Raw genomic sequence first — 23,006 nt, 5'->3', positions numbered from 1 at the left:
AAACAGGTGATTAGCAGCTGGGTATCTATTTACTGATTGGTGAAGAGAAGCAGTAGGTACTATGAGATGTATTTACATGTCTCACCTTACCCATGCGGGTTGTGCACAGAATGCGCTGGCGCTGAGGGATGAGCTCAACGACTGATCTAACCCGGTATCTACCTGGAGTTGATTTCGGGATCCCAGACCAAGACTGATCCAACGGATTCTTGGATCCTGCCGCACGCAGTCCAACATCTGCACTACATCCCGGCTAATAAGGAACCCCTTTTTTAAATTAACATTTCATCCCGTTTAGTCAGTAACATTAATGATGCTTTCATTTATGTCAATTAAATTAACTTAAAATTACCGCTACGTCGAGACATAAACTCCCTGAAGTATTTAACCTGTTTACTATAATATATACTTGTGTATTGTAGCAGTGATTTGTAATTTAGGGATAATACTGCAGGCCGCAGCGCTGATATAATGCAGGCCGCAGCGCTGGTATAATGCAGGGAGGGTGCGGCGATTGACGTCACCTTAATCCAAATTTCATGTATAGATGTGACCGGGGTTATGGCCCCATCTCTCTTGCCCAGCCATCTCAGCGAATACAAAATTCATTTTATAGGATTAAGGTCTTTAAAGCAAGTAGGATATATGAGTAATTCAGTGGGTATTCAAGAGGCTTTGTATGTTGGTCCTCATTGATCGCTTGAGCCATGAGCAACTGCGTGGCACGAGGCAGGAGTTGGTCGACGACTGTGAATCGCTTCCCCGGGGGTAGAAGACAAGAGAACCCAAAAGAAATGTCCGGAATTAGGACTCGGAAGAAAGTTTTCGTTTTTTGAAGTATCTGTTAGGACTGTGACACACTGTCGCTCTCTGCTAGCCTGGGTTGTTGCTGTGATCCTGGACACTCACTCTGTAGCTGGAGAATGAGACACTTTGCTAACCTGGGTTGTTACTATGCTCCTGGACACTCGCTCTGTTGCTGGAGGATGAGCCATGCAATAAACATTCTCAAATGTTGCACAAGCGTCTCATTCTTCAACGTATCGGTTTTGAACATTTACATTATATCGTTCCATGGCTTTTATATTTTCGTGAATTATGGGCAGTTTGTTTTCTGTGAGAATAAATTCTACCACATATTTATACACTTAATTGCAGCAACATTTACTTTCATTTACTATAATTATCTTCCGGGAAACCAAAACGAAACAAAATTAAATCCAGTGTAAAGAAAAGAGAGTTGTAAAATGTGTATGTTAATTATTAAGTATACAGTTGTATATACCTTGTATATACTTTTCCTCCTTTCTTGGCGCCTGTGACCCTTATACGCTTTGTGGGAGATATCCTCTCCTATAGTCTTCGACTGTCTCATTATGACCAGTTTTTATTTTGGGCTCTGATGATAAGTTAAAAAGTGCCGAAAAGCATTAATAAATTATATATATATATATACATTTAACTGTGGCTGTCTTGCACACCCAGCAATCACTTGATGGAAGTGTTTTAATTTGATAATTAATTGATCAGACTCCGATCCACCAGGAGCCCAGGTCAAAGACCGGGCCCCAGTGGCTCGGTCTGCGACTTATTAGATCTGTTGTCTTAATGCATTCATTTGGATTGAGTATCTCATTTGTAAATTTCTTGCAGCTCTGCAAAGGCTGACACCTGGAAGTTACCCCTCCCGTTACTCGGGTCAAGACTGACTGCCTGCTATTTGCCGGGTTCTGAGTGGCCCTATCTGCTTATAATAATTACAATCGTCAGAGGCAGAGTGTGAGACTGGGATAGAGCAGGTATCACCTCCCTCGATCAACACTGGTGATACAGCAACGACTTTTTTTTTTTGCACTAGGGTAGATAGTTTCAATATGCACTCAATATCCTACAGAAAAAGTCAGTCATAAGTCTCTTCTCTATAATCACCGTGGTAGCTGAGAGAATGACACATCATAGCACAAATCATTCCTTTTCCTGAGTTCACTTAGGATTTGTAGTCATAAACTCTTGGGCCAAGAAAATAATATAGCCACATACATTCATATGTACATACATACATACATGTAATACAAACGCAAACAGACGATCTCAGCAATGCAGAACAAGCAACGTAGGGTTGGAAATCTTTAGCTCTAGAACTTTCGCGCCCTCGTGCGTCATCAGGAGCTATAAAAAGTTGCAAGACAGCAACAGATAACACATACATACCAATAACACATACATACATACACATACGCATTCATATATACATACATACATACATACATACATACATACATACATACATACATACATACATACATACATACATACATACGTGCATACATACATTAATTAAGAGATAATTGTTGTTATCTCGTTAAATTGTATATTTCCATTAAAATAATTCGGAGTGAAAATCAAGGAAGAACGTTTGACGTAGACATCGACTTTGCAACATCAGGCAAGCGACATAAACAAGGTCCTCGTAACATCAGGCAAGCGACATAAACAAGGTCCTCGTAACATCAGGCAAGCGACATAAACAAGGTCCTCGTAACATCAGGCAAGCGACATAAACAAGGTCCTCGTAACATCAGGCAAGCGACATAAACAAGGACCTCGTAACATCAGGCAAGCGACATAAACAAGGTCCTCGTAACATCAGGCAAGCGACATAAACAAGGACCTCGTAACATCAGGCAAGTGACATAAACAAGGACCTCGTAACATCAGGCAAGCGACATAAACAAGGACCTCGTAACATCAGGCAAGCGACATAAACAAGGACCTCGTAACATCAGGCAAGTGACATAAACAAGGTCCTCGTAACATCAGGCAAGCGACATAAACAAGGACCTCGTAACATCAGGCAAGTGACATAAACAAGGACCTCGTAACATCAGGCAAGCGACATAAACAAGGACCTCGTAACATCAGGCAAGCGACATAAACAAGGACCTCGTAACATCAGGCAAGTGACATAAACAAGGACCTCGTAACATCAGGCAAGTGACATAAACAAGGACCTCGTAACATCAGGCAAGTGACATAAACAAGGACCTCGTAACATCAGGCAAGCGACATAAACAAGGACCTCGTAACATCAGGCAAGTGACATAAACAAGGACCTCGTAACATCAGGCAAGTGACATAAACAAGGACCTCGTAACATCAGGCAAGGGACATAAACAAGGACCTCGTAACATCAGGGAAATGACACAAACAAGGACCTCGTAACATAAGGCAAGTTACATAAACAAGGACCTCGTAACATCAGGCAAGCGACATAAACAATGACTTCGTAACATCAGGGAAGTGACATAAACAAGGACCTCGTAACATCAGGCAAGTGACATAAACAAGGACCTCGTAACATCAGGGAAGTGACATAAACAAGGACTTCGTAACATCAGGGAAGTGACATAAACAAGGACCTCGTAACATCAGGCAAGTGACATAAACAAGGACCTCGTAACATCAGGCAAGTGACATAAACAAGGACCTCGTAACATCAGGCAAGTGACATAAACAAGGACCTCGTAACATCAGGCAAGTGACATAAACAAGGACCTCGTAACATCAGGGAAGTGACATAAACAAGGACTTCGTAACATCAGGGAAATGACATAAACAAGGACCTCGTAACATCAGGCAAGTGACATAAACAAGGACCTCGTGACATCATGGAAGTGACATAAACAAGGACATCGTAACATCAGGGAAGTGACATAAACAAAGACCACGTAACATCAGGCAAGTGACATAAACAAGGACCTCGTAACATCAGACAAGTGACATAAACAAGGACCTCGTAACATCAGGGAAGTAACATAAACAAGGACCTCGTAACATCAGGGAAGTGACATAAACAAGGACCTCGTAACATCAGGCAAGTGACATAAACAAGGACCTCGTAACATCAGGCAAGTGACATAAACAAGGACCTCGTAACATCAGGCAAGTGACATAAACAAGGATCTCGTAACATCAGGCAAGTGACATAAACAAGGACCTCGTAACGTCAGGCAAGTGACATAAACAAGGACCTCGTAACATCAGGCAAGTGACATAAACAAGGACCTCGTAACATCAGGCAAGTGACATAAACAAGGACCTCGTAACATCAGGCAAGTGACATAAACAAGGACCTCGTAACATCAGGCAAGTGACATAAACAAGGACCTCGTAACATCAGACAAGTGACATAAACAAGGACCTCGTAACATCAGACAAGTGACATAAACAAGGACCTCGTAACATCAGGCAAGTGACATAAACAAGGACCTCGTAACATCAGGCAAGTGACATAAACAAGGACCTCGTAACATCAGGCAAGTGACATAAACAAGGACCTCGTAACTTCAGGCAAGTGACATAAAGAAGGACCTCGTAACATCAGGCAAGTGACATAAACAGCGACCCTCGTGACATCAAGGAAAAACTTTTAGCAAACATTGACCACGTAATTTAATTTAAGAGTGACATAAACAACGTCCTCGTAAAACATAAACAACGCCCTCGTAAAACGTAAACAACGTCCTCGTAAAACATAAACAACGCCCTCGTAAAACATAAACAACGACCTCGGAACAGCGGCGACATACGAGGAAAATATACAAAATTTAAGAAGCATAAACACGAACATCTGATAAAATTTAAAGTCCTCATTAAACGATTAGAAATTCGAAACGCGTCTCCCATACTGAATTAATGTCTGGAGTTCGTGAAACAACAGAGAGGATTTATACACAAATAACCCGCACATAAAAGAGAGAAGCTTACGACGACGTTTCGGTCTGACTTGGACCATTGACAAAGTCACACTGTGACAAAGTCACACAGTGTGACTTTGTCAATGGTCCAAGTCTGACCGAAACGTCGTAGTAAGCTTCTCTCTTTTATGTGCGGGTTATTTGTGTATCGTTCCAGTCACGGTATTGTGCCTTTTTGTTATTTAGAGAGTATTTAGTAAATATCTGGTGTTTATGTGAACAACAGTGAGGATTTAGTGGATGCATGGTGTTCGTGTGAACAACAGTGAGGATTTAGTGGATGTATGGTGTTCGCGTGAACAACAGTGAGGATTTAGTGGATGTATGGTGTTCGTGTGGACAACAGTGATTTTTTGGTGGATGCTTGGTGTTCGTGAGAGCTTAAGAGAATTTAACAACTTGGGCCATTCGTTATACATTACATATCTGTCTCTGGCTGCTGCGTGTCCAGTGTTTTTTGTCAAGGTTGTGTGGGAGTTTCATTCCCCGTGACCTTGCATGATATTCCCTCCCACCCACTAGCTCCGTGTCTCTTCGGCATGGCGGTCAGAGAACTCACTTCCAGCTGGCGCAGCGAACTCAATATCTGCTACCTAGATGATAGCACTCTGGCAGGTACGGAAGAGTCCATGTTAGAGAACTACAACTTTAAGACTCATTCTCAATCCCTTCATGTAAGAAATCATCTCAAACCAGAAAATAATTACAGCTGTGTGAACAATCCTTCCTGAAGCCTCAAGTACATTTCTGTCCTCGTGTATGGCTTCCAGGGAACTAGTAAAGAGGATTGTACCCAGACACTTGAGAGGCACGGTAGGGGATCACGACCCACAGTTCATCGAAGCAGCCACGTAGTGTGACACCCGTGCTCACTCTTAATAATATATTTCTACATACACAAGGTATACATCAATGATGTAACTATTATATAGAAAGCCGCTCGTTATGCAGAGCATTTCGGGCAAATTAGGTCAGTTTTGTCCCAGGATGCGATCCACACCAGTAGACTAACACACTGATGGGTGAATATAGACAACCAGTGTAAGGAAACACGCGCAGTGTGTCCCTTGCAGGGAATCGAACCAGCACCCTCAGCGGGTGAAGTGAGAACCTTTTCCACCAGGCCACGGGCCACCAGCTCCTCCCAAACAGCACACGCCGTCCCACTGGGACAATCCGACCGAGGAAACAATTGCTAACACAGTGTTTCAGGAAAGGACAAAGCAGTGAAGTCATCACTTTCAGATTTCCTTATAGCTGTTCCTAATTCATCCCTAATTTCTCACTGTAGGCTAATCGGATTGGTATAGCTCTACGCCTAGCCGCCCTAATACTCACCCAGCACACACACACACACACACACACACACACACACACACACATACAACAGGCCTAGTGTCTAATCGACATGTGCCTAGGACAAACACAAGGGGAAAGATCTTGGGGTGAGCATAACACCGATCATATCTAGGGAAGCATACATCAACCAGATAACTGCTGCAGCATATGGGCGCCTGGCAAACCTGAGAATAAGGTTCCGATACCTTAGTAAGGAATTGTTCAAGACACTGTACACCATGTATGTCAGGCCCATACTGGAGTATGCAGCACCAGTTTGGAACCCACACCTGGTCAAGCACGTCATGAAATTAGAGAAAGTGCAAAGGTTTGCAACAAGGCTAGCTCCGAAGCTCAGGGGAATGTCCTACGAAGAAAGGGTGAGGGAAATCGGCCTGACGACACTGGAGGACAGGAGGGTCAGGGGAGACATGATAGCGACATACAAAATACTGCATGGAATAAATAAGGTGGACAGAGACAGGATGTTCCAGAGAGGGGACACAGAAACAAGGGGTCGCAATTGGAAGCTGAAGAGTCAGACGAGTCACAAGTATGTTAGGAAGTATTTCTTCAGTACTGACATAGAGTTGTCAGGAAGTGGAATAGTCTAGCAACCGATGTAGTGGAGGCAGGAACCATACATAGCTTTAAGACGAGGTATGACAAAGCTCAGGAAACAGAGAGAAAGAGGACCTAGTAGCTGAGCCTCGACCCCTGCAACCACAATTAGGTGAGTACAATTAGATGAGTACACACACACACACACACACACACACACACACACACACACACACACACACACACACACACACACACACACACACACATACATACACACACACACACACACACGCACACACACACACACACACACACACACACACACACACACACACACACACACACACACACACACACACACACACACACACACACACACACACACATCCAGCCAAATGCAAAGTCATGAAGATTGGGGAGGGGCAAAGAAGACCGCAGACAGAGTATAGGCTAGGTGGACAAAGACTACAGACCTCACTCAGGGAGAAAGACCTTGGGGTGACCATAACACCGAGCACATCACCGGAGGCACACATCAGCCAAATAACTGCTGCAGCATACGGGCGCCTCGCAAACCTGAGAATAGCGTTCCGATACCTTAATAAGGAATCGTTCAAGACACTGTACACCGTGTATGTTAGGCCCATACTGGAGTATGCAGCACCAGTCTGGAACCCACACCTGGTCAAGCACGTCAAGAAGTTAGAGAAAGTACAAAGGTTTGCAACAAGGCTAGTCCCAGAGCTCAAGGGAATGTCGTACGAGGAAAGGTTAAGGGAAATCGGACTGACGACACTGGAGGACAGAAGGGTCAGGGGAGACATGATAACGACATACAAGATACTGCGGGGAATAGACAAGGTGGACAGAGATAGGATGTTCCAGAGGGGACACAGGGACAAGGGGTCACAACTGGAAGCTGAAGACTCAGACGAGTCACAGGGACGTTAGGAAGTATTTCTTCAGTCATAGAGTTGTCAGCAAGTGGAATAGCCTAGCAAGTGAAGTACTGGAGGCAGGAACCATACATAGTTTTAAGAAGAGGTATGACAAATCTCAGGAAGCAGAGAGAGAGAGGACCCAGTAGCGATCAGTGAAGAGGCGGGGCCAGGAGCTGAGTCTCGACCCCTGCAACCACAATTAGGTGAGTAGAATTAGGTGAGTACACATACACACACACACACACACACACACATACACACATATACATATATATATATATACACATATATATATATATATAGATATATATATATATATATATATATATATATATATATATATATATTTTATATATATATATAAATATATATTTATATAAATATATATATATATATATATATATATATATAGATATATATATATATATATATATATATATATATATATATATATATATATATATATATATATATATATATATATATATATATATATATATATATATATATATATATATATATATATATATATATATATATATATATATATATATATATATATATATGTCGTGCCGAATATGTAAAACTGGTCAATTAGCAAGAACTCATTTAAAATTAAGTCCTTTCTAAAATTTTCTCTTATACGTTTAAAGATATATTTTTTTCATTAATGTTAATGGAAAAGTTTTTAATTTTGCTCCAAAAGAATCTTAGAAAACTTACCTAACCTTATTATAACAAGAACAATTTATTTTAGCCTAACCTAACTAAATATATTTTAGATTTGTTTACAGTAATTTAATACTAAACAAACACAGTGAAATATTTTTTTTTCGTTAGGTTCAGAATGATTTTGGCGAAATTATTGCATACACAAATTTTCGCTTGTCCTATATGGCAAGATGAGCGTTGCTATTTAAGCCAAGATCGCAAGTTCTACCTATTCGGCACGACATATATATATATATATATATATATATATATATATATATATATATATATATATATATATATATATATATATATATATATATATATATATATATATATATATATATATATATATATATATATATATATATATATATATATATATATATATATATATATATATATATATATCCTAGGTAGTAGGTTGGTAGCCAGCAACTGCCCAGGGAGGTACTACCGTCCTGCCAAGTGAGTGTAAAAAGAAAGCCTGTATTTGTTTTACATGATGGTAGGATTGCTGGTGTCCTTTTTTCTGTCTCATAAACATGCAAGATTTCAGGTACGTCTTGCTACTTCTACTTACACTTAGGTCACACTACACATACATGTACAAGCATATATATACACACCCCTCTGGGTTTTCTGCTATTTTCTTTCTAGTTCTTGTTCTTGTTTGTTTCCTCTTATCTCCATGGGGAAGTGGAACAGAATTCTTCCTCCGTAAGCCATGCGTGTTGTAAGAGGCGACTAAAATGCCGGGAGTAAGGGGCTAGTAACCTCTTCTCCTGTACAAATTACTAAATTTAAAAAGAGAAACTTTTCCTTTTCTTTTTGGGCCACCCTGCCTCGGTGGGATACGGCCGGTTTGTTGAAAGAAGATATATATATATATATATATATATATATATATATATATATATATATATATAGATATGTACATGCATACACACGTCAAGTCATAAAAACCACTTGCCTCCACTTCCTTCTAAAAAGTTTGCACATGCCTGCTGGATGCCCAAGCACCTGGTTTACAAAATCTTCCAATCTCTCCTATGGCTACCACTACCCTGCCTTCCCTCTGCTATAGATTTATACACTCTCCAAGTCTTCCTATGTTGCTCCATTTTCTCTAAATGTTTAAACCACATCATCAACCCCTTCCCAGCCCTCTGGATAATATTTTAGTAATCCTGCACATTCTTCTAATCTCCAAGCTCCTAATTCTCTGCATAATATTCACCCCACACATTGCCCTCAGATACGACGTGTCCACTGCTTCCAGCCTCCTCCTCGCTGCACCATTTACAACCCATGCTTCACACACATATAAGAGCACTGATACCATTATACTCTCATAGATTTCTCTTTGTGCCTCTATGTATAACGTTTTTTGTCTCCACAGATACCTCACTGCACCACCCATCTTTTTTTTCCCTCATCAATTCAATGATTCACATCGTCTGTCATAAACCTATCTACCGACAAGTCCACTTCCAAATATCTGAGCACATTCACTGCCTCCATACTCCTTCCCTCCAATCTGATACCAATCTTTCATTACCTAATGTTTTTGTTATTTTCGTCACCTTGCTCTTTCCTCTGTTCACTTTTAATTTCCTTCTTTTACATACCCTTCCAAATTCGTCCACCAACCTCTGCAACGTCTTTTCAGAATCTCCCATAAGCACAGTGTCATCGGCAAAAACCATCTGTGATAGTACCCAATTTGCTTTAGATTCTATACATTTAATCCCACACTTTTTAGAAAAATATTAGCATTCACTTCTTTTACTATCTCATCTATGTTGATATCATGCATCCCTGTGCACGGCCTACTTTACTCTAAAATTATCTCCCTCTCTACTACATACCCTGACTTAAGCCTCGATATCCTCACGAAAGCCGTTAGCTACTTTCAGTAACTTACTACATATTCCATACACTTGCAACATCTGCCAGATTGTTTGCCCATCCACCCTATCAAATGCAGTTTCTAAATTAATGCAACGAAAACTTACTTGCCTTTATCTAAAATAATGTAAACACTTGGTCTACACATACGTTATCCTTCCTATATATACATATATAAACATGATTTAAACTTACTCCCAGGATCTTGAAATATTAGCAAACACGAGAAACAAGGACATACATATGGTAAACAATGCCCTGACAAGTAAAACTTTAGACTCGTGACTCAACACATTAATTTCCATAATAAACATTACACACAACCCTAGTAATATCTGATGACGGAGGGCTGGAAAAACTGTAAGTCGTAATCTTCCAAAATTTATCGAAGCAAGTTTTTTTTTTTTACTTTGACTGTCATCCTTAATACCTCCTCGTCTCAGGACGCTCGACGATACAAAAGAGTATGGAGACACAAACGCCAGGCGACAATAAACTGAAGGTCTAGTCTGGTTTGCTTGTGGAAGCGAGGGATGAGGTATATGCCAACATTCTCTATTTTGTTTGTGGTGATTTATCGTGGTTTCTCTACATCATTTATTGCCTTCTTTCTCATCACGCTAGTAATTTCGTCCCTCTTATTATATGTTGCAAAGGGAAGAAGGTAATGCCAGTGTGTGCTGTGAATAGCTTTGTGGGAGTGTATAATGTGTGTGTGTGTGTGTGTGTGTGTGTGTGTGTGTGTGTGTGTGTGTGTGTGTGTGTGTGTGTGTGTGTGTGTGTGTGTGTGTGTGTGTGTGTGTGTGTGTGTACGTACCCATCTATATTCACTGAGTTGTGTAGACGTGGATCGAGACTCAGCTCTTGACCCCTGATTGTTATTACTGATTTCTAGACACTTAAGCCATATCATATGATCTCCTGAAGCTGTGTATTGACTCCCTCAGTCACCTGATCATCCAAATCATTCCACTTTTCAACCATCCTGAGGTTAACAATATTCTTCCTTACATCCCTGTGAATCATCTGTGTCTTAAGCTTCCACATAAGTCTCCTTAATCATTATTTTTTTAATTTAATCAGTCTGTTCCTGTCTTCCCTGGCAATTCGTAATCCTGTCTCCCTTGCTCCTTCTTCTCACTGTCAAGGTGGTTTAGGTTCAGTTCCTTCAACCTCTCTTCGTAAGGTTCTTCCTGTCAATTTAATTCCAGTCTGTTTCCATACCTAAGTGCCTGAAAAAAAAAATACCACGGGTGGGGCTGGAACCCGTGGTCAGAGAGTCGTTAAAACTCCAGAGTTTTACGATTCTCTGACCGAGGGTTCAAGCCCCGCCCGTGGTATAGTTTATTTGCAATCGTGTCACTATGATTTCGTGAGTCCTAAGTGCTTGACCTGGTATGAGCTCTCTGTTTTGGACTTGTACTCAGTGACTGGTGCAACCTATCGCGTGAATAAAGTTCTTAAGGATTGTTTAGGTTCCTGAACTGCTCTGATATTAGATAATCTACCTCTGACGTTATACAGTTTGTTTAATGCTGGTCATATGCTTGGTTTTAAATATTCTCCAGGTCCTGTGTCGTTCACTTTGTGCGATCACTTGGGGAAAGAACACACACACACACACACACACACACACACACACACACACACACACACACACACACTCACACACACGCACACACACACACACACACACACACACACACACACACACACACACACACACACACACACACACACACACACACACACACACACACACACACACACACTCAAGGAGAAAGATCTTGGGGTGAGTATAACACCGAGCATGTCTCCGGAAGCACACATCAACCAGATAACTGCTGAAGATTGAGACACTTATGCAGCATATGGGAATCTTTATTCAGGAAACGTTTCGCCACACAGTGGCTTCTTCAGTCCAATACAAAGAGGAAGGCGTAAGGAGAGGAGGAGAATGAGGTAATCAGTCCCTCAACCTGGAGTCGATGTGTTCAGTCCATCAATCTTGTAGAATGTACAGCATAGGGCCGTAGAAGTGGCTTATATACTGTAGAGATGTGAGGTGAAGCAGGCGGAGGCGGGGTCATAGTGCTACCATCCACTAGTCGAAGTAGGTCTTCGTCCAAAGGTAGCACTATGACCCCGCCTCCGCCTGCTTCACCTCACATCTCTACAGTATATAAGTCACTTCTACGGCCCTATGCTGTACATTCTACAAGATTGATGGACTGAACACATCGACTCCAGGTTGAGGGACTGATTACCTCATTCTCCTCCTCTCCTTACGCCTTCCTCTTTGTATTGGACTGAAGAAGCCACTGTGTGGCGAAACGTTTCCTGAATAAAGATTCCCATATGCTGCATAAGTGTCTCAATCTTCAACTTGTCGGTTTTTCAAACCATTCATCACAGATAACTGCTGCAGAATATGGGCGCCTGGCAAACCTGAGAACAGCATTCCGATACCTTAGTAAGGAATCGTTCAAGACACTGTACACCGTGTATGTCAGGCCCATACTGGAGTATGCAGCACCTGTTTGGAACCCGCACTTGATAAAGCACGTCAAGAAACTAGAGAAAGTACAAAGGTTTGCGACAAGGTTAGTTCCAGAGCTAAGGGGAATGTCCTATGAAGAAAGATTAAGGGAAATCGGCCTGACGACACTAGAGGACAGGAGGGTCAGGGGAGACATGATAACGACATATAAAATACTGCGTGGAATAGACAAGGTGGACAAAGACAGGATGTTCCAGGGAGGGGACACAGAAACAAGAGGCCACAATTGGAAGTTGAAGACACAAATGAGTCAGAGAGATATTAGGAAGTATTTCTTCAGTCATAGAGTTGTAAGGCAGTGGAATAGCCTAGAAAATGACGTAGTGGAGGCAGGAACCATACACAGTTTTAAGACGAGGTTTGATGAAGCTCATGGAGCGGGGAGAGAGAGGGCCCAGAAGCAACCGGTGAAGAGGCGGGGCCAGGAGCTAAGACTCGACCCCTGCAACCACAAATAGGTGAGTACAAATAGGTGAGTACACACACGAAGTATGATAAAGCTCATGGAGCAGGAAGAGTGACCTAGTAGCAGCCAGTGAAAAGGCGGAACCAGGAGCTGTGACTCAACCCCTGCAACCACAACTAGGTGAGTGCACGAGCACCTTCTCTGCGCCTCATTAATATTAACATTTAGTAATAATATATAGCTGTTAACATGTGATATAACTCACATCGGAAGCCGCCACTTCTAACGCAGGTATATACCATCTCACAATTTATCTGGCCACTATACACTGTTTTCCTGCTGTTCCTTCAAACACTATTCATACCATATCACTCAAGTACTGTTTGCGCATTGTATTACTGTACTGCATATATACATTAGCTCAGTGTAAATATACCTGTTAGTTAGAGATATCCTCCTAACCTACCAACATCACCACCTCTTAGATAACCTCTAAGGTACCTAATTACCATGTTCATGGAGCATACCCCTTGGTTGGGTATTTAAGACAGTGAGGATACACAAAAATACCAAAAAAAAAATAATAATAAAAGAGGGAGTGTAGGAAGATAAGTAAAAAAGGGGTAAAGATTCCAAACTTTAAATGATAAAAAAAATAGGTGAGATACAGATGTGTTAATACCTCTACTGTGTCTTACACTATTACAGAATCAAAAATAAGGGAATATTGCTTTGAGCGGAAATGATGCAAAGAATATCAAGAAAACCTTCACTGACTATACACAAATATCCAGAACTTAGGACAAAGGCACAAACTTATGGCGACGTTTCGGTCACTTGGATCATTAAGTAGTCACGCAGAAACACGAAGGGAAGGGAGCCATGTATATGCATGCGAGAGAAGGGGACGGCGTGGACGGGAGAACTGACTCTCATTGACCCTCAATGACTGTAAATTCCTCTCAACACACTTCTTATACAAGTCTAAATTATGGTAGTAAAAGGCCTTCCAGAAATAGGTCTCCAGGTGGACACCAATTAAATTCTCCGGTGAGTCTATATTTTTCCGTCGACGGCCAAGAGACTTGGGATTTTCAGTTGTGGACACAAACACACCATTAATTTCTGACACTACAACCATCTTATATGAAGTGGAAGTTTGCTTGCAAACAGAAATTAGTGGACAGCTCAGTGTTAATACATCACAGCTCTAATATTTGCCGCTTTTCTCTAGCCATGATGTACTGTGTCCGGTTGTGATGCCTTGTTCCTTACTCTTACTTAATACCTTCTGTCTTAAAAATACTCCCTGATAAGAAAAAATATAACAGTGAAAATAGGAAATGAAACCTGAGAAATTTCATGTTCACAAACACATCTGAAAATATGTTAGGCACATGATTCTTGCAGTCCAAGGAGATGCAAGCCACCCATCTGCCTTCCTATTTTTTCTCTCTGTGACTCTGTCACATACAAAACCATGTTCGTAAAGCAAGATTTTTCATTCTAATAGCCGTGTTGATTTGCTCTAAAGAATATTCTTGTCTCCAAATGCTCCAAATGCTTCCTAGCAATCTTCTCCAGAACGTTTGATAAAATGCATGCTCAGGATGCTGGGTATATTTAATTCTTTGCTCATGTTAAGTATCTTAGTGGTTATCTGGCAGTCAAGATTAATTCCCAAGGTTTCATTTTATATTTTTTTTATAAATCTATCAGTTCTTTTCCTTGAGGCAGCGCTAACATGGGCATAATATTTAGGTATAAAAATACTTTAATTCTGAGAGCTATCGGAATGTCTTGATACTGTTATTATTTTTTTGTTCATGCGTGAGGACCCCAATGGAAATATATGGATCCCAATGGACATATAAGGACCCCAATGGAAATATATGGATCCCAATGGACATATAAGGACCCCAATGGAAATATAAAGACTTCAGTGGAAATAAGTTACTGTGTCTGACTTTTTGGGTTGTCTTGGTGGGTAATTTACACATATATTACTATGTACGATAATTTGTTTAACTGTATTTATGTGTACTTGTACCTAAATATACTTACAGTATAAGGGATTCGTGCCATAATAGTTATATATGAAAACAGTCACTAGGTGGGATTTAACCATTGATTTTCTTGCTCCACTTTTGTGACTGCAAATTAGTCAGCTAAACATATTGGCTTCCTCTGCAGAAATTATAAGGCAGAGACTATCATAGGTTATGTGTATATAATTTGGCACTGTTTGAGGCGAGTGAGTGTATCAGAGAGTGAGTAGCAAAAACAAAAATGACGGCAACACTGTGCAGTTGATATAGCACTACAACATGGAAGAAATAGCCCCATAGAATGGAATATATGGCACTACAGAGCAAAAGATATGGCATCACAACGTGGAGAATATGGCACCACAGAATGGAAAACATGGCATCAGAGCATGGAAGATATGGCAGCACAGTATGGAAGATATGGCACCACAGCATGGATAATTTGGCACCACAGCTTGGTAAACATGGTACCACAACATGGAAAACATGGCACTATAGCATGGGAGATATGGCACCATAGCATAGAAGATATGGCACCACAGCATTTTTAGATATGGCACAAGAGCATGGAAGGTATGGCTCCACAGCACAAAAGATAAACTAAAATACGTTAAAATTAATTCATTCGTAAGTTCTGACAGAAAACCAGATACGCAAGAAAAAGATCATTGGTACTGTCAGTCACGATAACATACGTATGTCAAACAGTATAATATACTTCAAGTCCCGATACGCTGAACTTCCTTCCTTGTTCGTGGCAAGTGAAGGAGATTATCTTTATTGTGTTTATCTTCTCTCTCAAGATAAATATTTTGTAATTTCAGAAATATGTTTATAATAACCAAAATACTTTGCTGGGCTGGTATAATGAATGATGTTAAGAGGTGCCGTGAACCACCTGGAGATCCTGGGTACAACAACTGATCACCTGGCTGTGATGACAGAAATGTTAACCTCATCACCTGGCTGTGATGACAGAAATGTTAACCTCATCACCTGGCTGTGATGACAGAAATGTTAACCTCATCACCTGGCTGTGATGACAGAAATGTTAACCTCATCACCTGGCTGTGATGACAGAAATATTTACCTCATCACCTGGTTGTGATGACAGTAATGTTAACCTCATCACCTGGCTGTGATGACAGAAATGTTAACCTCATAATCTGGCTGTGATGACAGAAATATTTACCTCATCACCTGGTTGTGATGACAGAAATATTTACCTCATCACCTGGTTGTGATGACAGTAATGTTAACCTCATCACCTGGCTGTGATGACAGAAATGTTAACCTCATAATCTGGCTGTGATGACAGAAATGTTAACCTCATCACCTGGCTGTGATGACAGAAATATTTACCTCATCACCTGGTTGTGATGACAGTAATGTTAACCTCATCACCTGGCTGTGATGACAGAAATGTTAACCTCATAATCTGGCTGTGATGACAGAAATATTTACCTCATCACCTGGTTGTGATGACAGAAATATTTACCTCATCACCTGGTTGTGATGACAGAAATATTTACCTCATCACCTGGCTGTTATGGCAGCAATGTTTACCTGATAAGTCATTTGTGATAGCAGAAATGTTTATCATATCGAATTGCTGTGATGGCATCACCTGATCAGCTGGTGATTAGGAAAGTTATGCTAATCACATGGCTGTGATGACAACAGTGTTTTCCTCATCACTGGCTGTGATTGCAGCAATATTTCCTGTTCACTGGCTGTGATTTCAGTAATGTTTTCCTGATTACTGTCTGTGATTGCAGCAGTGTTTCCTGATCACCTGGCTGTGATTACATCAATGGTTGCCTGATCATCTGGTGATTAGGAATTTTATGCTAATCACCTGAATGTGATTGCAGCAGCGTTTTTCTGATCACTATATGTGATTGCAGCAGTGTTTTCCTGAGCACTAGCTGTGATTGCAACAGTGTTTTCCTGATCACTAGCTATGATTGCAACAGTGTTTTCCTGATCACTAGCTGTGATTGCAACAGTGTTTTCCTGATCACTAGCTGTGATTGCAACAGTGTTTTCCTGATCACTAGCTGTGATTGCAACAGTGTTTTCCTGATCACTAGCTGTGATTGCAACAGTGTTTTCCTGATCACTAGCTGTGATTGCAACAGTGTTTTCCTGATCACTAGCTGTGATTGCAACAGTGTTTTCCTGATCACTAGCTGTGATTGCAACAGTGTTTTCCTGATCACTAGCTGTGATTGCAACAGTGTTTTCCTGATCACTAGCTGTGATTGCAACAGTGTTTTCCTGATCACTAGCTGTGATTGCAACAGTGTTTTCCTGATCACTAGCTATGATTGCAACACTGTTTTCCTGATCACTAGCTGTGATTGCAACAGTATTTTCCTGATCACTAGCTGTGATTGCAACAGTGCTTTCCTGATCACTAGATGTGATTGCAGCAGTGTTTTCCTGATCACTAGCTGTGATTGCAACAGTGTTTTCCTGATCACTATCTGTGATTGCAGCAGTGTTTTCCTGATCAGTGGCTGTGATTGCAGCAGTGTTTTCCTGATCACTAGCTGTGATTGCAACAGTGTTTTCCTGATCAGTGGCTGTGATTGCAGCAGTGTTTTCCTGATCACTAGCTGTGATCGCAGCAGTGTTTTCCTGATCACTAGCTGTGATTGCAGCAGTGTTTTCCTGATCACTAGCTGTGATTGCAGCAGTGTTTTCCTGATCACTAGCTGTGATTGCAGCAGTGTTTTCCTGATCACTAGCTGTGATTGCAGCAGTGTTTTCCTGATCACTAGCTGTGATTGCAACAGTATTTTCCTGATCACTATCTGTGATTGCAGCAGTGTTTTCCTGATCACTAGCTGTGATTGCAACAGTGTTTTCCTGATCACTAGCTATGATTGCAACAGTGTTTTCCTGATCACTATCTGTGATTGCAGCAGTGTTTTCCTGATCACTAGCTATGATTGCAACAGTGTTTTCCTGATCAGTGGCTGTGATTGCAGCAGTGTTTTCCTGATCACTAGCTGTGATTGCAGCAGTGTTTTCCTGATCAGTGGCTGTGATTGCAGCAGTGTTTTCCTGATCACTAGCTGTGATTGCAACAGTGTTTTCCTGATCACTAGCTGTGATTGCAACAGTGTTTTCCTGATCACTAGCTGTGATTGCAACAGTGTTTTCCTGATCAGTGGCTGTGATTGCAACAGTGTTTTTCTGATCACTAGCTGTGATTGCAACAGTGTTTTCCTGATCACTAGCTGTGATTGCAACAGTGTTTTCCTGATCAGTGGCTGTGATTGCAGCAGTGTTTTCCTGATCACTAGCTGTAATAACAGCAATATTTAGCTGTACATCTTCCAGGGGGCGACACAGTCAAACGTCCAGCAGTAAATTAGAAATTGCATTTAAGTTCTTCTTGTTTAATCGGTGAATTTATTATTATTCCTAAAACGTAGAATTAACGAGGTTAATGCATAAGTTGAAGTTAAAGGATTTATCGAGAATAGACTTGAAGAGCACTGGAACAGTCTTCAGTTCTAAAGTGAACAGTGTTAAAACGCTTCGGTTTTTGAGAGAAGCTTGAGGAAGACTTTGCAATTATTGGATTCCATTAACGATAGACTAGGAAGAGCTTCGGAGCTTCGAACATTGTAATACCTATTCAGTACTTTGGTAGCGGTGGCCATCAGCACCCTGGCGGAAGATCCTGAATTACACAGGAAGTCCAGTAAGGGAAGGTCCACCCAGAAAATAGATTTTAGTAGGTGAACTAGCGGGAGACACGCTAACACTATCTCTCTCTCTCTCTCTCTCTCTCTCTCTCTCTCTCTCTCTCTCTCTCTCTCTCTCTCTCTCTCTCTCTCTCTCTCTCTCTCTCTCTCTCTCTCTCTCTCTCTCTCTCTCTCTCTCTCTCTCTCTCTCTCTCTCATACCACGTACCCACATATTCCAAAACCTGGCATGCAAATCACCTAGCATTATTACACAGCACGTGAATCAGAATTGTTCTCTCCTCATGGTAGCTATTTGAGCCAGATGATAATGAAGGTAAAGTGATTTGGCCGTGAATTGTGAACTACAAGGCAGCAATTTCCAAGCAGGTGAGGGAGAAGCGCGTGTCACGAGACCAGCTCCAGTGATTGACTTTGTGTGGGGGGGGAAGTGAAGACACGTCAGGTACTGACTGACAGCACGAGATCCAGGAACCAAAGTTTTCTAAGCTGTCTCTTGGGAAGGCACCACTGAGGTGCACACCAGAGCATGGATAGCATTAACGCTAGGAAAGAGATCTTCCTCATCTGTCTCGGGGATCAGTCCCTGGTAATGTTTTTTTTTTTTATCTTGGTGGAGGAAAAAAATTAAGAGAGAAAGGGTTAGATAAACAGATATATGAGATAGATGCAGAGAGAGAGAGAGAGAGAGAGAGAGAGAGAGAGAGAGAGAGAGAGAGAGAGAGAGAGAGAGAGAGAGAGAGAGAGAGAGAGAGAGAGAGAGAGAGAAAGAAAGAAAGAAAGAAGAGAGAGAGATAGATAGACTTACAAAAAAATATAAAATGAAACCTTGGGAGATGAAAATGCTGGCCCACAGATGGCTTCAACTTCATCCTGTTCCCTACTTATATGTTTCATAACAATAAAAATGCTTCCAAATGAGCTGATGTAGGTAACAGCTCTTAGCTTGCCAATAAAGCTAGGGATCCTTAACCTAACCTTGTCAAACCCTGTGTAAAAAAAAAAAAGAAAAAAAAAAACAGTTACGCAGACAGACACATACGCTGATAGCAGAGTGCGTAAGTCACTAATTCTATGGCAGCGTAGCACAAGGAAGTGTTGATGGTCATATTTCTATAAAATAGAAACTTCGCTTCTTCCTCTAACTTTATGCCAGTGAAGATATCTTCACTTTAACATTAATTGATATAAGAGAAGAAATTGCGATGCTATCAGAAACACCAATCAGGAACACCAGTCAGGAACACCAGTCAGGAACACCAATCACCAACTCAAGACTGTGCATAATTGACTCTACTAAATAGCAGTCGAGGTTGTACAATCCATGAATAGAATTATACATGGCATTCCCATTATGTTTCATGAGAAAAGATTCAACTATGTTCCTTTCCATGAGGGAAATATTGGGTACAATTACTTGAGCTGCTGTCCACCACGGCGGAGAACTGCAAGTCCTAGCATGGCTAAAAACTGCATTCAGCTCCTGAGTCATCTTAATCGAGTACTGAAGTTGGGATAGTCCATGGTAGGAGAGGTGCGGGTGACCAGCGGCCCTACAGTGTTACGGGTCGACACTCACACACTTCTACCTTGTCACTGAGAGAATTTTACCCTCCTATCTGTTGCTAGTTACATAGCTCCTGACGATACCCGAGAGTGTGAGAGATCTTGTGCTCTCTCTCTCTCTCTCTATCTCTCTCTCTCTCTCTCTCAATGGTTGTTTTGCATATTCTGATATCACCTGTTTACTGTGATTTTATTGCATATATATATATATATATATATATATATATATATATATATATATATATATATATATATATATATATATATATATATATATATATGTGTGTGTGTGTGTGTGTGTGTGTACAGCAGAACTGGAGTTTTCTGACATATTTTCCCTCTGGATGCAAACCATAACACAGTCAACTAAATCAAAGGCGCCTATTTTTACTGTTTAGTGGGGAGGGGGCAGCATGGGAGGGGAAATTTGTCCATATATTTTTCCAGGGAGCATTTGTGGTCACAGTGGTGCCTGTGCTAACCTTCCTATGGTGTAGAAATATACCTAGTTGGATGAATCTTATTGTGGCTAACTGGTCTAGTGGCTAACGCGACGGGCTGGAGTTTTGAGACTATGACCGCGGGTTCAAACCCGGCCGGGGTATGGTTTGTTTGCAATCGTGTCATTACGATTTCTTGAGTCAGCTCGTATCCAGCCGACTGTTACCTAGCCTAACCTGGGTTAGGAATAAAGAATGTGAAGCAGCTGGATGTGGGGTGGATGGGGGGATGGGGAGCGATTGGATGTGGTGTAGGAATGGCGTGGGGAGCAGAGGGGAAGATGCAACAGGTGGTGTTAGTAGTCGCGTGGAAGTGGTTGAGGGAGTGTGTACGTCACTCCGCCTATCCTCGACCTGACAGAAACTGTCTACTAACCAACAAAACCGTGTTTAGCACGACTTACACTCCTCCTGTGTACATAAAACTAGCAATATACAGAGATAATGCATACGTATTTTTTGTGAGAAACTTTGGTAGTGAAATGTGGACTGAGTGGAAAGATGCATTGGTATAAAGCAATGGTATTGTGAAATTGATCTGCAGTATGGGAAGGTAAGCCGGATGCTCGCCTTAGACAGTTTTGTGAAGAAAAACATGGAAAAACGTTTAGAGTAGACATCAATGTGATCCACCGCCCGAAAAAAAAATCTTTGGGCTCCCTTCCTTCACAACTCCAGACATTTATGTTCCAGAGCCAAACACTACATCAGCACCACCGGACACTACAATCATAACACCAGACACTACATTCATAATACCGAACACTACGTTCACAACACCAGGCAATACGTTCACAACGCCAGGCAATACGTTTACAACGCCAGGCAATACGTTCACAACACCGCAGCAACACCAGACACGATCGCCACAACACCAAACACGATCACCACAACACCAGATACGACCACCACAACACCAAACACCACAACCCCAACACCAGATACGACCACCTTAACACCAGACACGACCACAACAGCTGACAAGACCATCACAACACCAGACAGGACCACAGCAACACCAGGCACAACCACCCCAACAAAAGACACGGCCACCACGACACCAGACACAACTGCCACAACGCCAGACACGACCACCGCAACATCAGACACGATCACAACACCTGACACGACCACCACAACAGCAGACACGACCACTGCACCACCAAGCACAACCACCACAACACCAGACACGACCACCACAACACCGGACACGACTACTACAACACCAGACACGACCACAACACCTGACAAGGCCACCACGACACCTGACACGACCACCACAACATCAGACACGACCACTGCAACACCAGACACGACCACCACAACACCAGACACGATCACCACAACACCGGACACGACTACCACAACACCAGACACGACCACAACACCTGACAAGGCCACCACGACACCTGACACGACCACCACAACATCAAACACGACCACTGCAACACCAGACACGACCACTGCAACACCAGACACGACCACCACAACACTAGACACGACCACCACAACACCCAACACTACCTCACACTACCACCTCAACGCACACGAAAAACATACATAGCCCAAAGATAACTGAGTACTCAGTCAAAAAATACGTGAAGTCAGTGACACATTATTGCCAACCCGGAAGATAAACACTGAAATTTGTCAAGAAAACATTGTTAGTAACTTGGAAGATACACAATCAATCCATCATAGAAACAATTTACGAAGATGGAGAATATCTGCGTGGTAAGCATTATTTTCGTGTTATTTACAAGTTTAATTATACCAGCCATGTATGAATATACAGTTAAAACTTGAAGTAAGTTGTGGGTCTAAGATGTGGAAGAATTAACTGATAAACACCAGAGCGTCCATTGTTGGATGAGAAGCCTCATACATATGCATGGATGATTGCGGGTGCGCGAGAAAGGAACTCAGTATTAACTACGGTAAACATAGCTTGGTGAGTAAACACACACACACAGTTTTAAGAAG

At 41.6% G+C, this 23,006-nt stretch overlaps 1 protein-coding gene across 2 annotated transcripts in view; it reads left to right on the top strand.

Moving 5' to 3' along the window:
• Positions 1-21,333: 21,333 nt before the first annotated feature.
• Positions 21,334-23,006, top strand: part of sha (shavenoid) — a 156,504-nt gene continuing 154,831 nt past the window's right edge. For both annotated transcript variants that reach the window (XM_070087389.1, XM_070087388.1), the window contains exon 1: positions 21,334-22,757. The gene's annotated coding sequence lies outside the window, so the exon portion shown is untranslated. The remainder of the gene's footprint in view (positions 22,758-23,006) is intronic.

The sequence above is a fragment of the Cherax quadricarinatus genome, chromosome 21 (genome assembly GCF_038502225.1).
Source record: "Cherax quadricarinatus isolate ZL_2023a chromosome 21, ASM3850222v1, whole genome shotgun sequence".
Taxonomy (NCBI): Eukaryota; Metazoa; Arthropoda; class Malacostraca; order Decapoda; family Parastacidae; genus Cherax; species Cherax quadricarinatus.
This window is presented reverse-complemented; position numbering and strand designations above follow the sequence as displayed.